At 33.8% G+C, this 18,394-nt stretch overlaps 1 protein-coding gene and 1 pseudogene across 2 annotated transcripts in view; one reads left to right on the top strand and one right to left on the bottom strand.

Moving 5' to 3' along the window:
- Window positions 1-18,394, bottom strand: part of Mettl15 (methyltransferase 15, mitochondrial 12S rRNA N4-cytidine) — a 220,074-nt gene that overhangs the window by 71,053 nt on the left and 130,627 nt on the right. The window lies entirely within an intron of this gene.
- On the top strand, window positions 7,843-11,591 carry LOC143392120 (monocyte to macrophage differentiation factor pseudogene; annotated as a pseudogene).

The raw sequence follows: 18,394 nt of genomic DNA, 5'->3' as shown, positions 1-18,394 counted from the left end.
AATCGAACCCGGGTCCTGCCCTTGCTAAGCGAGCGCTCTACCGCTGAGCCATAATCCCAGCCCAAAGTTGGTAGACTTTTGATGGCATCTGCTATTTCACCACTTGTAATTGATCTGTTTTCTGTATATCATCCTGATTCAATTTGGGCAGATTATATAACTCTAGAAATTTGTTGATGCCTTTGATATTTTTTATTTTATTGGAGTACAAGTTTTCAAAATAATTTCTAATTATCTTCTGTATTTCTGTAGTTTCTGTTGTGATATGTCTTTTTTCATCACATATGATAATAATTTGAGTTTTCTCTCTCCTTCTCTTTGTTAGCATGGCTAAGAGTCTGTCAAAAGAACCAACTTTTTGTTTTGTCATTTTTTCAATTGTATCTTTTGTTTCAATTTCATTGATTTCAGCTCTGATTTTAATTATTTCTTGCCTTCTACTGCTTTTGGTGTAGATTTATTTTTCTTTTTCTAGATCTTTGAGATGTGATGTTAAGTCATTTATTTGTTGAACTTTTCTTCTTTTAAGGAAAGAACTCCATGCAATGAACTTTCCTTAGAACTGCTTTCATAGTGTCCCAGAGATTTCGATATGTTGTATCTGTGTTCTCATTTACCTTTAAATTTTTTTTAATCTCCTCTTTGGTGTCTTCTGCAACCCATTGTTCATTCAGTAGCATATTATTTAGTTTCCAGGTGTTGGAGTAGCTTTTATTTTTTATTTTATCATTGATTTCTAATTTCATTCCATTATGACATGATAGAATGCAGTGTAATATTTCTACTTTTTATATTTGGTAAGAGTTGCTTTGTGGCATAATATATGCTCTATTTTAGATCTTTTGATGCTGATCCATGTGCTGCTGAGAAAAAGCTTATTCAACTCTTTGAAGAATGAAATATCCTATATATGTCAGTTAAGTCTAAGTTATTGATTGTTTTATTGAATTCTATAGTTTCTTTGTTCAGCTTTTGCTTGGAAGATTTATCCAATAGTGAAAGAGTTATGTTAGTGTCACCCAAAATTATTGTGCTGTGGTCTATTTCACTCTTGAACTTGAGAAGAGTTTGACTGATGAACTCCATTGTAGATGCTCCATTGTTTGGGTTATATATATTTAGAAATGTCATGTCTTGTTGGTGTATGGTTCCCTTGAGCAGTATGTAGTTTCTTTCTTTATCCCTTTCAATTAACTTTAGCTTGAGGTCTACTTTGCTTGATATGAGGATGAAAACCCCTGCTTGCTTCCTCAGTGCATGTGAGTGGTATGATTTTTTTTCCCAACCTTTTACCTTCAGTCCATGCATGTGTTTTCCTATGAGATGAGTGTCTTGGAGGCAGAATATTGTTGGTTTTTTTTTTTTTTATCTAATTTGCTAGTCTATGTCTTTTGATTGGTGATTTTAGGCCATTAACATTCAGGGTTATTATTGAGACATGATTTGCATTCCTAGTCATTTTTGTTTATTTTTGGTATTTAACATGACTTGCTTTCTCCTCTGATTGGTTTTTCCTTTACTGTAATACCTCCCTCTGCTGATTTTTATCTTTGATTTTCATTTCCTCTTTTTGCAATATTTTGCTGAGGATGTTCTGTAGTGCAGGCTTTCTAGTTGTAAATTCTTTTAACTTTTGTTTATCATGGAAGGTTTTTATTTCATCATCAAATGTAAAGCTTAATTTTGCTGATTATAAGATTCTTGGCTGGCATCCATTCTCTTTCAGAGCTTGGTATATGTTGTTCCATGACTTCCTGGTTTTGAGGGTCAAGTTGAAAAATATGCTGATACATGATACTCCCCCTATACTTGATCTAATTCCTCTTTCTTGCAGCTTTTAAGATTCTATCCTTATCCTGTATGCTAGGCATTTTCATTATAATGTACCTTGGTGTAGATGTGTTGTAATTTTGTACATTTGGTGTCCTGTAAGCCTCTTGTGTTTGGTTTCCCAATTCATTCTCATGCTTGGGAAATTTTCTGATATCATCTCATTGAAGAGATGGTGCATTCCATTGTTTGATACTTTGTGCCTTCCTCTATCCCAATAACTCTTAAATTTGGTCTTTTGATGCTGTCTCATAATTCTTGGATGTACTGTTCATGGTTTCTTACAGTCTTCACTGTGTGGCCAACTTTATTTTCCTGATTGTATACTTTGTCTTCATTATCTGATGTTCTTTATTTCAAGTGACACAGTCTGTTGGTTATACTTTCTATTGAGTTTTTTATTTGGTTAATTGTTTCCTTCATTTCAAGGATTTCTGACATTTTTTTCCCCCAAGTCTTTCTTTCTTGAAGTAATCTTTTACTACCTGGATTTGCTCTCTTATCTCATTGTTAAAGTGATCAATTTTTGCCTGTATTTGCTAATTTAGGTCATTGCTTAATTCACAGATCATTTAATTATGAACTTTCTGAACTCCTTCTCTGACATTTCATCAAATTCTCTGTCCAAGGCTTCTGTTATTGTAGTATCCTGGTTTGTTTTGGGAACTTTTCTCCCTTGTTTTTTCACGTTATCTACATGTCTTCCTTTCTTGCAGTGTGGATCTGAGTCATTATAGTTTGTACCCTATATTCTTGTAGTACCTATGCAGACTGTCTGTACCTCACCTAGACGTTGGGATTCCAGACACTACTCATGTCCCTCAATTTATGCTACTGCAACTAAAGACAGTGAAGGCAATAGCCGAGGTAACTTGAGATAATAGTGGAGGTGCCCCAAGATGGATGAATTGTCTTACAGAGATAGAGTTGCAAGGGTGGGCCTTATACTGTTTTGGGGATGCCTACTCTGAGATGCAGCTACTTCAAGGCCCTCTCTGTTGTGAAGAAGGTAGGGCCTACTATGTGGGGAAGGCTATGGGATGTCTGCAGTGTCTCAAGATGAAAGTGGATTAGGCTTGGGCTCCCAGGCAGGAGGGTTGGCAACTCAGACCTACCCTGGGCCTGGGTCCCGCTTGTCCTGTGGGTGGATCTGGGCCAATCCTGATCTTCCATGGTGGTCGGAAGAGGAGGTCCTGTGCTAAAGCTCTGGTGGGTGTCTGCTGGTTCCCACACAAGTTGGTGTGGGCGGATCTGAGCCAGGGTTAAGCTCTGGGGGCATCTGCTGGTCTGAAGAGGGAATCCAGTGCCAGAGTCAGAGCTCTGGTGGGTGTCTTCAGGTGGCTGGATGGACCTGAGCCTCCTGTCAAGAATTTCTGTTCTTTATATGACACGAAGAATGAAAAGATAAGACATAACTGGAAGAAAGTATTTGAAAATCATATTTGGATAAAAGTCATATCCAGAATATCAGACTTTCAAAACTTTATAAACAAAATTTCATTACAAAAATTAAGACACTTTGCCAAAGAAGCTATACAATAACAAGTCAGTACAGAAAATGATGCTTAACATCATTTATCAATAGGAAAATACAAAGTAAAAACCACAGAAGATACCATAAGATGCCTTTTAGAGTGGCAATTATTAAAAGGAGTGGCCATATCAATCGTTGACAGTGATTCAGAGAAAATGGAACTCACAAACATGTTGGGAAACAATTTTTAGTTTCTCAAAAGTTAAATATGACACATAATAATATTTATGATGAAAAACCCCATAATATTCCCTTGTACCTCCTGCATACAAATTACTTATTGTATGGTTCCATTTATAAAAATTCTAGGATATACAAATTAGTGTTCATGTGACAAGAAAGCACGTGAGTATGCTAGGGATATGGCTGGGATAGAGGAAGAATTTCAAAAGTGCACTAGAAATCTTTTTGGAATGTGGCTATTCCCTATCTTGATTGTGGTAATATTTCTTACATGTAAAGAAAGCTCAAAATCCATTAAATTAAACACTTTATGTGTAGTACTGTATGTAAAGTATACCTCAAAAAAATATACTTCAAAAGTTAGCTTTTGCTTCTAAATAATAACTCTCAGCACAGTAACGATGATATATGATGGTCATTTTCATTTTCTGTAAGTATATTAAATGGTAGAATCTTCTTACAGTCCAATCTACAAATAGATATGCAGGGAAATATATATGTAATTATATAAAAATCATTGACTTTAATATTTATATTTTCCCTCAAAGATAAGAACATATGATCATCTCGATAGATGCAGAAAAGCATTCAACAAAGTATAGCATCCCTTTATGTTCAAAACTCTAGAAAAACTAGGAATAACAGGAACATACCTCAATATTGTAAAAGCTATCTATGCTAAGCCTCAGGCTAGCATCATTCTGAACGGAGAAAAATTGAAGGCATTCCCTCTAAAATCTGGAACAAGACAGGGATGCCCTCTCTCACCACTTCTGTTCAACATAGTTCTCGAAACACTGGCCAGAGCAATTAGACAGACGAAAGAAATTAAAGGCATAAAAATAGGAAAAGAAGAATTTAAATTATCACTATTTGCAGATGACATGATTCTATACCTAGCAGACCCAAAAGGGTCTACATAGAAACTATTAGAGCTAATAAATGAATTCAGCAAAGTGGCAGGATATAAAATCAACACACATAAATCAGAGGCATTCCTGTATATCAGCGATAAATACTCTGAAATGGAAATGAGGACAACCACTCCATTCACAATATCCTCAAAAGAAAAAAAAATACTTGGGAATCAACCTAACAAAAGAGGTGAAAGACTTATACAATGAAAACTACAGAACCATAAAGAGAGAAATAGAAGAAGATCTTAGAAGATGGAAAAATATAACCTGTTCATGGATAGGCAGAACTAACATCATCAAAATGACGATATTACCAAAAGTTCTCTATAGGTTTAATGCAATGCCAATCAAAATCCCAATGGCATTTCTTGTAGAAATAGATAAAGCAATCATGAAATTCATATGGAAAAATAAAAGACCCAGAATAGCAAAAACAACTCTAAGCAGGAAGTGTGAATCAGGCAGTATAGCGATACCAGACTTCAAACTATACTGCAGAGCAATAGTAACAAAAACAGCATGGTACTGGTACCAAAACAGGCGGGTGGACCAATGGTACAGAATAGAGGACACAGAAACCAATCCACAAAATTACAACTATCTTATATTTGATAAAGGGGCTAAAAGCATGCAATGGAGGAAGGATAGCATCTTCAACAAATGGTGCTAGGAAAACTGGAAATCCATATGCAACAAAATGAAACTGAATCCCTTTCTCTCGCCATGCACAAAAGTTAACTCAAAATGGATCAAGGAGCTTGATATCAAATCAGAGACACGGCGTCTGATAGAAGAAAAAGTTGGCTATGATCTACATACTGTGGGGTCGGGCTCCAAATTCCTCAATAGGACACCCATAGCACAAGAGTTAATAACAAGAATCAACAAATGGGACTTACTTAAACTGAAAAGTTTTTTCTCAGCAACAGAAACAATAAGAGAGGTAAATAGGGAGCCTACATCATGGGAACAAATTTTTACTCCTCACACTTCAGATAGGGCCCTAATATCCAGAGTATACAAAGAGCTCAAAAAACTAGACAGTAAGATAACAAATAACCCAATCAACAAATGGGCCAAGGACCTGAACAGACACTTCTCAGAGGAGGACATACAATCAATCAACAAGTACATGAAAAAATGCTCACCATCTCTAGCAGTCAGAGAAATGCAAATCAAAACCACCCTAAGATACCATCTCACTCCAGTAAGATTGGCAGCCATTATGAAGTCAAACAACAACAAGTGCTGGCGAGGATGTGGGGAAAAGGGTACACTTGTACATTGCTGGTGGGACTGCAAATTGGTGCGGCCAATTTGGAAAGCAGTATGGAGATTTCTGGGAAAGTTGGGAATGGAACCACCATTTGACCCAGATATTCCCCTTCTCGGTCTATTCCCTAAAGACCTAAAAAAGAGCATACTACAGGGACACTGCTACATCGATGTTCATAGCAGCACAATTCACAATAGCAAGACTGTGGAACCAACCTAGATGCCCTTCAGTAGACGAATGGATAAAAAAAAAATGTGGCATTTATACACAATGGAGTATTACTCTGCATTAAAAAATGACAAAATCATAGAATTTGGAGGGAAATGGATGGCATTAGAGCAGATTATGCTAAGTGAAGCTAGCCAATCCCTAAAAAACAAATACCAAATGTCTTCTTTGATATAAGGAGAGTAACTAAGAACAGAGTAGGGAGGAAGAGCATGAGAAGAAGATTAACATTAAACAGGGATGAGAGGTGGGAGGAAAAGGGAGAGAGATGGGAAATTGCATAGAAATGGAAGGAGACCCTCAGGGTTATACAAAATTACATACAAGAGGAAGTGAGGGGTAAGAGGAAAAAAAAACAAGGGGGAGAAAAGAAATACAGTAGATGGGGTAGAGAGAGAAGAGGGGAGGGGAGGGAAGGGGAGGGGGATAGCAGAGGATAGGAAAGGCAGCAGAATACAGCAGACACTAGTATGGCAATATGTAAATCAGTGGATGTGTAACTGATGTGATTCTGCAATCTGTATACAGGGTAAAAATGGGAGTCGTAACCCACTTGAATCAAAGTGTGAAATATGATATATCAAGAACTATGTAATATTTTGAACAACCAACAACAAAAATTAAAAAAAAAAGTTTAACCACTATTAAATACTACCATTATGAACACCCTTAAAAATAAATAAAGTTATTTTGAAGTGCTTATAATATAATGTAATATAAAGAATACATAAAATTACTCAATATTTCAAAAATTTTATTCGTAAAATAATCTACATATGTATACTCAAAGGAAAGGAAAACACTAACAGGCATATCTCTGACGTTCTTCTAATTAAGATAGTTCCTCAAATAACAGAGATCTCTCAATGAGGTTAGAGATGAATATCATCCTTTTTAATACGTTTCAGTGTATCTGAAATATTCTACAGTCTATTCATTACTTTTAGATCTCAGAAGTAAAAGAATAGAATAAAATATATGTATAATATGTACATTTGACTTACATGAATACATTAAAATATACTCAAGTGAGAGACAAGAAGAGACCAAGAGAAAAAAATGACAGTCTATAGATGATTTTATCTGTCATTCTTTTTCTTGAGTCTACAGATCCAGAATAAACTAGGAAAGGTATTGAGACTGTGCTCTTCTCTCATATGGTATCACAAGGACCATAAAGGACTGAGAAATATGTTTTCAGACTATGAGGCTCCTAAAGTTAAGCCCACTACTTCACCAGATCTTCAGATAAAAAAGTAGAAATTTGTATTTGATAAAAACATCTACCCGGCACTTAGTGAGAAACAATGTACCAGCCAATGCAGTACTTGCTTAAGGAATTTTCAAGGGTAACTTCATTATGTTTGAGCTTCATGTTTTGGTAAAAATTTTAGAATTTAAGTCTGGAAGAAGACACAACTTACATAGTTACACAGAGACAAAGACCAACGAACAACAACAAATAAAAACAAGTAAATAACCACTGTAGGAAAGAGTAGCACAAACCTATAACTCATATTAACTGATGTGAGTTTTTATAACACTTTAATTTCAAATGTTTTCCATTGTTTTATATTACGTTTATAATAGAATAAAGGGAAAATAGAAAATGAGTTATAAAGTTAAATTCTCTGGGCAAAAGTATCATGCTTTGAATTTAAACCCAAGTGCCCTTGATTTGCTCTCCAGTGAAATGCCTTATTTCCAAATTTATTCATTGTCACACATCTCTTAAGATGCTTTTGTACACCAAGCACTGTTTGAAATGATGGAGACTGAAAAAGAAAAAATAATAACTGCCCTCAAAATGTTAAGATGTAATGGAAGAGACAAACAGCTCTATAATATAATCAGTACTATGGTAGAGATAAGAAATGGATGCTAAGGTAACACAAATAATATAAGTCACCTAAACTTGGAAAGTCAAGGAAAGCTTGCTTTGAGTAGGCATAGTTAAGGTGAAGAAGGTGGCAAAGTGTATAGTGAACAGTAAAAGAGGGATAAGACATAAGAATGGAGTGGCAGACAGGGACCATAAAGGACTGTGAAATTTGGTAATTTCAAGAAATTACTAAAGGTTTTTAAACCAGTGAGATTTGCACAATAATCCAATAATATTATTTTTCAAATACATTACTGTCTTCAACTAAACATAAATTATCAAGATTGACACAAATTTAACAAATTTAAATCAATATTATAGTTACCCTATTTTATTTTAACAAGCAATTGTTAAAATAAGCTGTTCAACAGCTTTCTCTTATTTTGCTGGTTGATTCTAAATGTTTATGTGACTTCATAGTAAATGGTTTGAAAATAAAAAGTGACGCAAAAAGCCTTGTGAAGTCTTATTAACTGTTAACTTATTTTACCTTTAAGCCACCTGCTGTACCTCTAAAAGTTGATTACAGGACAAAGGCGTAAGCAACCCAATAAGAAGAGAATGATTTTTAGTTCCGGATTTGTAGCATGATATTTTCTTTTTTTTCCCCAGGAAACTGTTCAAATTACCAATCAATTGTAAGTGTTCTTAGGTTTTAGACCTATATAAAGCTTGATTTGTGAGTCAAATTATAAAAGAAGTTAACTGATATATATTTACAGAATAAAAATTATGCATCAACTCATTTCATAAACCAGTGAAGGGTATGCATAAATAAGCTCACTTTTTCCAAAAGATTCCTTTATTTGAATGAAATTACTGTCTTAAGAAGAAAACCTCACAATAAGTGGGGAGGTAGGGAAAAACAGAAGTACTTTAGATTAGAAATTGTACTATTGTACTTCTAAGTACAAAGGGGAATGAAGGGAAGAGAAGGAGAGTGGGAACAAAAAAGTTAGTAGAATGAATCGGACATTACTTTTCTATGTTTATATATGAGTACATGACCAAAGTAATTCCACATCATGTACAAACAGAAGAAAGGAAAGTTGTATTCCATATATGTATAATATATTAAAATAAATTCTACTGTCATTTATAAAAAAAAGAATTATGAAAATCACTAAACAAAATTGAACCTATTATAAATTGTATATTTTGGGCACTATACACCTCAATTTAAAATATGTAGAATTTTAAATTCAGCTATAAAATTTTCAATATTTTTTCCTAATGAGAAATTAGAAGAATGTACAGAATTACATGTGAGAATATATCCATAAGATATGCCTTAATTAATTTAAATATTATTGATATTTGCTGTGCAATTTTATATTAATATTTTAAATCATGTATTTTATGTTTATAGAACATCTCAAGTCAAACATGAACATTTAATCAGAAATACTTGATCTGGGGAGGAGCCGGGGAGGCAGGAGGCTGGAGGCGCTGGGGCCATTTAAGCGGCCTCCCTCTTGCCCCCAGCCACCCAGTCTGGCCCTGGCCGTATCCTGACCCCTTGAGTGGCCCCCTTGGGCCCAGTGGCTCTGCTGGCACAAAGGAAGTCTCCGAAGGAGCCCAAGCCCATATGAAGGCCTCGAGCCTGGCCGCAGGTGCTTAGAGACTGAGATCCTGGCCCAGGAGGAGGAAGGGAGGATTAATGCATTCAAGAATCGATTCCAGAGTTTCATGAACCATTGGGCCCAAGCCAATGGCCACTACAAACCAACTTGCTATGAACACGCTGCTGTTACAGACATGTATTCCTCATTGTTCTGTCTCTTGTGGCCAGTGCCCTTCACCATCGACTGGTGACTGCTGAGAAAAGATAACGGAACGGATTTATGGAATGGGCCTTTATGCTCTCTTCATCTTTCCACAGTATTTCACAATGTATCATGGAAAAAGAGTCACTTAAGGACAGGGAGCATTGTTTTCATATGTGTGATAGAATGGTTATTTATTTCTTCTTTAGCATCTTATGCTCCATGGTGAAATCTCCGTGAACTTGGACCCCTGACATCTCATATGCCTTGGTTTATCTGGCTCATGGCAGCTGGAGGAACTATTTATGTATTTCTCTACCTTTAAAATTATAAAGTAGCTGAGCTCTTCTTCTATTTCACAATGGGATTTTCTCCTACCTTGGTGTAGACATCAATGAATACCACCGACAGTCTTCACGAATTTTCCTGTGGGGGGCTTAATTTATTGCTTGGGAGTTGTGTTCTTCAAGAGTGATGGCATCATTCCCTTTGCCCATGCCATCTGGCACCTGTTTGTGGCCAAGCAGCTGCACTACTACGCCATTTGTTAATACCTATACCAAAGTCCTAAGGACTTTATTCGACATTTAGGACCAGTCTGGACTAGGTCTCCAAACAGTATTATTTCAACTGTGACACTTGGAAGTGGGGTAAGAGCTGAAAATTGCACAGGGGGGGAAATGAGCAATGCACTTACTTTCCTTATCTTTTGAATATACTTACTGTGGAAGTATAAAAGCTGTGTTCTGCAAGTTCCACCCCTCACAGCAAACAAATAAGGCAATGAATTCATTATTCATTCCATTCTATATCATGAAGGCCAGATAGACTTTGGCCAATTGATATTTACAAACTAGAATTTTATATTTTAATCTTACAGATTTTCCTACTTGATTTTTCTAAATTAGTAGGTCAGGGTATAAAAATCAGTGCAATAACAAAACTTCCTTTTTAAGAAAAAAAATTGTTTCTGTCACTTTCCCATTCATTGTTTAAAGAACCATGAATAGAACTTACACTTTTACCATGTTTCATCTTGGTGTAACATGGTTAATTTTTAAATATAAACTTCAGTGTTTTGTAAATTTTTTAAAAATACTTCATTGACATGCAACTCTGTGGTTCGTCATTAATATTGTGAATTTTTGCAGCAAGCAGTAAACATTCCACAAAAGAACAACCCATTATACTTCTTCTGATAGCTTTATGAAGTGTGGAAAAATTGCCAATTTTTAAAAACTGCAGTTTTCCAAACTTTTCTGCCAACCTCCGACTCTGAATTTAGTGCTGCTTTAGGCCATATATTTGACACAGTTTGACTTATGAGTGATGGAAAATTATTTTGATATCATTAACTTTTTCAAAAGATCCAACTTTTCTCTATATACCTTTGCCACTCTTTCAATAGTGGGTGAATATTCTGTGTGTGTTATGCTAGCATTGTTGGGTTGGCCATCCCGCTGAAAACTCCTCAACAGCATTATGAATCCCAGTGAAGAGTGGTATTGCCTGTTTGGTGCCCAATGGTTAAGTCATTGTCACTTAGCTTATAGTATCAGTTTCACATTCATTTTAAATTGTGGAATCAGATTATAAATTCACATTTCTGCCTTTCCTCTGCATCTCCCAATATACTTTTTTTTAACTAGAAAAATATTTAAAGAATTATTTGACAGGTAGAAACTTGTGTCTGTAGTCCATGAGTTATATATCCTGGATCAATGGAGTAGTGTACATATATTTTGTTTGTTTGTTTGTTTTTTGGTTTTCCCTCAGTGTCTTGTATTAAGGTTAATTTATTAGTTACTTTGTTGGTTAACCTCTCTGTTGGTGTTGTAAGAAACAAAATAACCTTGCTTTTAGGTCGGGTGCCAATACTACCTATTTTCTAGCAATGGACTTGCTCAATGGAATTGTTGATGATTAACTTATTAACTTATTAATTCAAATTTTGTACTCTCTTTTATAGCTTTAAAAGAGAGTTTATTTTGGATGTATGTTTAGCACTCTCTGATTTTGGTGAAGTATGGGGAATTGAACTGATATTTGCCAATAAGTTCTTAAATAGGCAAGGTACCTCCAGACCACCTCTATAGGCATGATTCTGAACATATGCATGTCTGTTGTTTTACTGTGTTTATTTTATTTTTAACATATAATTTTTTTGTATTGATTTAAAATCTGCTTAAAAGTAACACTCTCAAAATCACTAAAATGCATATAAAAATTGTGTAGATTAGAATAAAATTGTTACTTGGATTTATTAAAAAAATAGTTAAACTGTATTTAGATTTCATAAAATTTATATTTGAAAATACAGATAGATGCATATGTTCAAGATTTTCCAAAATAGTTAAAGTTTTTCAATAACTAAACAAGTATTTAAATTAATTAGTATTAAAAATTTAGCTCTTACAAACACTTATGACATCAAAATTATTAAAGCAATATAAGGTCTATAAAAGAACATGTAAAAAATCTGGTTTCTGTTATTAACCAGCTCTTGTAAAAGGTTGGGCTAAATTTATGGAATTTATTTCTCCAATAATTTAACATAACTTTCTCCCCTATAGCAGTCTCAAAGAAACTCCTTCAAGGTTGATGAAAAACCCTTTGAAAAATCACTAGGCAAATTAGCTCTAAGGTCCTTTTCCTAATTCTTCAAAATGTTAATATTTATGTTATCACTTAAAATAGATACTGAAGTCCATGTGACTAAAACTGGAGTTTTGTCTACAGAAACAAAGACACTGATGAAAGTAGAAAACAATAATGGACAAACTCAGAATAAAGGAAACTACCATAAGACTTTATAATCTGATAAAACCTTTTTCTGACTTTGAGAGAAATGAGCAGCATTTTCATATTCTAGAAATGATAGTCTAAATTATGACTGACTATAGTTGGTTATTTCAAATTTGTTCTGTGGCTTACTTTCTCTTTTCAATGATATGTCTATAACAACAGTGTATTTATTTAGGCTCTTCTAATTTAGTTCAAGAAGCAAATTCTGAAAATAAGAGAAGAATAAGACATCATTTCAGTCTTTGAGGAGTTCATGGTCCAGAGCAGAAATGGTATGAAATATGAAATCAAGAAGCTGAAGTATAGTAATATAATAAATTTAACATGAATGATTAAAAATAATTGATAAATAGGGTATGCTAATAATATACAAACATATTCATAGCTTTTTAATCAAATACCTGCTTCTGACATCGTCAAATTTCTAGTGGAGATTACAATCTTAAACAGAGTGTTTTACTGATATTATTTTAATGGCCGCTATTTCTAGCTTCTCTGCTTCTGCTCTTAGCCCCTTGAGAGTATTCTCAACATAGCAGCCAGAGTTAATGCTTTAAAACATGTCAGGCAATGTCAGTCAATCCTCTACTCAAAACTCTGCAGCGACTTCCCATTTCATTTAGAATGAAAACCAAAATTCTTTCAATGGCCTACAAAATTCTGCACGAATTGTCATCTTAGCATGACCATTCCCTTCCCATTCATTAACTTTCTGACATAATTTCATGCTCTAACACTCTTACTTGATCATTTTGTACTCTCCACATGGATGTCTCTGACTTCCTTGAACACACCAGATATGTGTGAACCCACCAGATTTTGTGCCTTCATGCTACCCTGGCTTTTCCTCTGCCTTAATGCTATCTCGAGATCTATCCCATGCTAACTTTTAATCCCTTCCAAGTCTTTACTGAAATGTCCTATTTTTAATGAGACCCTGTCTATCCTATATTGAAAACTAAAACCAGTTCTGTTTACTTATCTTTTTCACACATTCCCAGTTACCTTTGCTCTACTCCGTTTTCCATAGCAGATATCATTTTCTTACATATTGAAAATTTACTTAATGTGTTTACTATGGGTTCAACTCTATTGAGGTTAATTCTCAGAGAGGCAGATTTTTGTCTGATTTGTTCACTGATTATCACAAGCACGAAGAAAAGTGCTAGGCACATTGAAGGCATTCAACAGATATATACTGAATACATTTTTTTCTAGAATAAGTGGTATTTCAAAAAATGCTTCCAGAGTATTTCATTTATTTTGAGAAATATGATTAGCTCTTTAAAAATATATCTTTAATTTTCTAACAATCAATCAAATCTTGATAAATAATTTCATTTGGTTTTCTTTCTTGTTTTGAAAGTTTGGAACATAAGTCAATTATCAGGGTTCACCATTTATTCCCCAAACTTGGCTATATCTTTTTTCCTTTGCTTTCTCATCTAGATTTCCCATCTTCTTAAAATCTTTCAACTTCTATTTTAAAAAATAAAAAATCAGTTAAGGAGGACTGAGTCAAGTTAAATGCTGAAAAACTCAGAAGTTAAAATATATGTCAATATTTCAACACAGAAGAATTGTTTAAAGAGAGAGTGTACTATACTAAAACAAACACTAAGCTCTTGCACACAAACTTTAGGTTTTAATGCCAGAGAACAAATGATTTGCTGTATGAGAATGGATCTCTTTCTTAATCTCAAAAACTGGAATAGGACTGTAATGAACAAACGAAATTGTTGCATTTTGATCAGAATTAAAGGTATTGTTATTATTACTGTTGCTTCACAGTTTAATATGTATTTAAAATCTATATTAAAATTCTTAATTACTGTAAATTTTTGCAGAATATAGTATATAATTTCACATTACCTCAATGAAGTATTCTTTTCACTTAGCAAATGTTTATAAACAACTTCTAGGAGATCTTCACACAATATTTAACCTATACTTGTTGAATAAATTAATTAATATGTAAATGCATGAATTTACTTAGCTGTAATAAAAATGAACTGAAGTCTATGAAGAGTAAAGTATTTCAGGTCAACTTTATTTAAAGAATATTTGTATCTGGGTATGTGTCTTTGGTTGCCGGTACTCAAGAGGCTGAGAAAGAGGACTCCCTGGGTCTAGGAGTTTAAGGGCTCCCTGTACAACAGCAAGAATCCATTAAAAAAAAAAAAACACTCTAGTATTGATAATGCAATAAATCATAGGCATCTCTTTTGTTATTTTACTTGTTTTGTATTGATTGATTGATTCCTTTACTCCTTTAATAAAAGTGTATTGATACTGCCAGATAGTACCAGTCTGCTATTCTTATAACAGAATTTGACCTCTATCTGCAAAAGAAAAAACATTCCTACTCTAATGGTACATACATTCTTATAGGGGTAAACAAAGTAAAGTTGTAATTATTAATTACACTAATTACTAAGAATGTCAAAATGTGATAATGCCATAGAGAAAAAATATGTAAGCAAAGGGTAAGAACTCATAAAACAGGCTGAGATGAAATTTTGCTACTAATGTAAAAAAGTCTGGGAAAAGGCCATTTAAACAGGAAATGAAGGAATGGGCCACAGAGCCTCTGTGAAGAGGAAACAGCTTAGAGATAGAAGCACTGTCAGAATATTCAAAGGCTAGACCCTAGGCCAGGAGGCTACTGGGGCTAATATGGAGTAAAAAAGCAGAGTGCATTAAGCAGAAGACTTGACATATCTAATTTGTTTTTAAAAAAGGATAACTTATCCCAGTTCTTAGAACAGACTTATATAGATATTTTAATGGCAAAAGTAATGAGACAAGTTGAGAGGCAAAGACACTAGGTAATAGATGATGGTGGTCTAGACCAGGTTAATATTGTTAAGGTAGTATACAAGGATCAGATTCTATCTATATTTTGATTAGCATGAACAGAGCAACCATATAGAACTGTACTCACATCTGAAACAGTATCCTTCAACTTCAATTTCTATTTATTTTACTTTGAGCAAATAGAAAACTATAATCACCCTTAAGAGATTGGCTGAGTTCAGGGCTGTTATGGTTTAGATATGAAGTGTCCCTCAAAAGCTCATGTGTGAGACAATGCAAGAAAGTTATGAGGTGAAATGACTAGGTTATGAGAGTCTAACATAATCAGTGAATTAATCTCCTGATAGGGATTAACTAGGTGGTAACATACAGGAGGTGAGTCCATGAGGGCGTGTCTTTGGAGTATATATTTTCCTGTTGAGCATGGGCAAGCTCTCACTCTTTCCTCCCTCCTGTGAAGTCCTGAGCTGCTTTCTTCTGCACCAAGCCCTTCTGCCCTGAAGGTCTGTCTGAACTCAAACCTAAGGAATAGAGTCATCTGTCTATGGACTGAGACCTCTGAAACTGTGAGTCCCCAAATAAACTTTTCCTCCTATAAAATATTTCTTGTCAGGTCTTTCAGTCACAGCAGCAAAGCTGCTGACTAAATAAAACAAGAGCAACACAGGTTTTAAGGAGATAATCAAGAGCTTTGTTTCGACATATTATATCTGAGATTTCTATTAGCCACCTAAGTGGAAATGTTAACTAGGCAGTTAGATGTATAAGGCAGCAGATAAAAATCTGAGAGTCATCAGGGATGTAGATCAATGGCAGTGTTTGTGCTTAGGGTCTGGATATGAATATATGTATGTATATATGTATTTATATGTATATATGTGGATATGCGCACATATATAAATATATATAATTTATGCAAACACTGATATTATATATCATCATGATCTATATCAGTGAAAGAAAAAGCATTTTTATTCTAATGGTACTTATATTCTCATTTGGGGTAAATAGTCATTACTTATAAAAATGAATTGTCAAAATGCAATAAAATATATACATATATACAATGTGTATATGCATACATGTCTCTCTCTCTCTATATATAAATATATATAGTATTTGGATGTTATATACAGTGAAGGAAGAAATATTATGGTTTATATGAATAAAGAAATTTAACACTGGAACACAGTCATTTACAAGAACAAAATTAAAATAATTTTCCATTATCTGCTATGATAATTTGATTATCCCTAAAGAATTCTATCAGTATTACCATTGAAAGGTTTAGTCTTCAATAAATTATTAGTACAGATGCAATTTAACCAATAAATACTAGCTTAAAAATCAGTTACAAAGGAGAAATTTTGACTTATAATGTGCTCTACTTTTGGCATTTACATTAATTGCATTTGAGAATATAAATATATATTTTGGGTTACTAAAAACCATATTCATTTAATCAGAAGTGATTTATTAATGTATGTATTTAATAATAATTCAGCTTATAATAATTAAGGGTATCATAAGAAATAAAGACTAATTTTGATTTCTGCTTCAATTCCTTACACACAGGTAGATAGATTTTTTTAAATACCAAGCTTAAACTAGCTCTTTTTCTGTTTTCCCCCATGATGCATATGCTGCTACATTAATAAGGGAAAAAATGGGTCAAGCCCTGTTAGATATTCAGAATGTGGGTGGAAATTCTTTGAGGAGATTTCTGGGGATGCCTATAACATGGGAATTGCTGTTGAGATTCCAGGAGAAAAAGATAAAATTCTGTCAGTAGCAATATTTCTTACAAATAAACCCTTTCACACCCACAAAAAAAGGAGGAGGAGGACAAAGGACCAGACGAGCAGGTTAGAAAGGTGCCTGAAATCTAGCAATTAGCCAATATCATTACAAAGTATTAGTGCAGAAAATCCTACAGGAAGCCTACACATTGCACATAATGTTTCTTTTAACATACTTGCTTATATGAGAGAAAAGGCTCCAAAATACAAAATAAGTGATAATTTAAAAAAGGCAATTCATAAATTAGTCTGTGAATCATAATCTCTTTATTTATTATATAATAACTGAATGTCATATAATAGTGACTATTTTTCTTTGAAAGAAATGATAAATTTTATCTATAGGAGTTTGATATCCTAATTCTGAATATGTCAGATTCAGTGAAAAGAAATCAGACTAGCATTCCTGGAGACTGAAATAAAATTTCTTTATAATATAAAGTATCTAAACATCTTTTTGTTATTTTTATTTGTTTATAGGTTCCTTTGATATAAGATCTTAAGTGGAAACAATAGTAGTTAACTAGTTTATCATAAAATAGTAAATGCTGGTAGTATAGACTAGACTTTGAGCTCATTGGAATGTATACTATATCTAACTAGAGTTTATCACACAATAGTTCTAATTAAATATTCAGAGAGAAATTGAACCTGCAGTTAACCCCTTATTTTTTCTAGAACCTGGGTTTGGCTTTTAAATATTATTTTAAACAGTAGTTTGAAGACTTAGAGGACTTCTGTTTACATTGAAAAAGAGTAAGCAAGATAAACTTCCATGCGGGTAGGAAATATGGTGGAATGAGACAGACATCATTACATGTATGACTGCACATATGGTGCAACTCCACATTGTATACTACCAGAGAAATGAAAAGCTATGCTACATTAGTGTACAATGAATGGAAATACCATTCTGCTGTCATGTATAACTAATTAGAACAAAAAATTTTTTTAAAAAATAAACTTAGTATATAACATCTAATTTCTACTCCTTCTTCACATTTGATATAGAAAATGAAAAATCTTCACCCATTTATCCATACAAACAGGCATCCTTACAATAGTAATCAAATATCTACTATATGCTAGGGACTGTACAAAGTTTTGAAGAGTGAAGTCAACTAAGACATAGTCATACTCTGAGTAACAGATAATAGATGGAAGCAAAACAACAGGATAATGTAAGAGCTTTAATAAAGGTTGCATAAGTTGTGATAGGGAATGGAGGAGGGACATTGAATCAAAGTGTGAGTATTTGGTTGATTTCCTAGGGGGCATAGTCTTAGTCTTTCATAAGTAAATAACTGTCCAGAGTTCAGGCAAATGGTAGATAAAACATTATGGTTTAATGTAAAAT

This window comes from Callospermophilus lateralis, chromosome 2 (genome assembly GCF_048772815.1).
Source record: "Callospermophilus lateralis isolate mCalLat2 chromosome 2, mCalLat2.hap1, whole genome shotgun sequence".
Classification (NCBI taxonomy): Eukaryota; Metazoa; Chordata; class Mammalia; order Rodentia; family Sciuridae; genus Callospermophilus; species Callospermophilus lateralis.
Note: the sequence above shows the minus strand (reverse complement) of the source record. Positions and strands in the feature narration are given on the sequence as shown.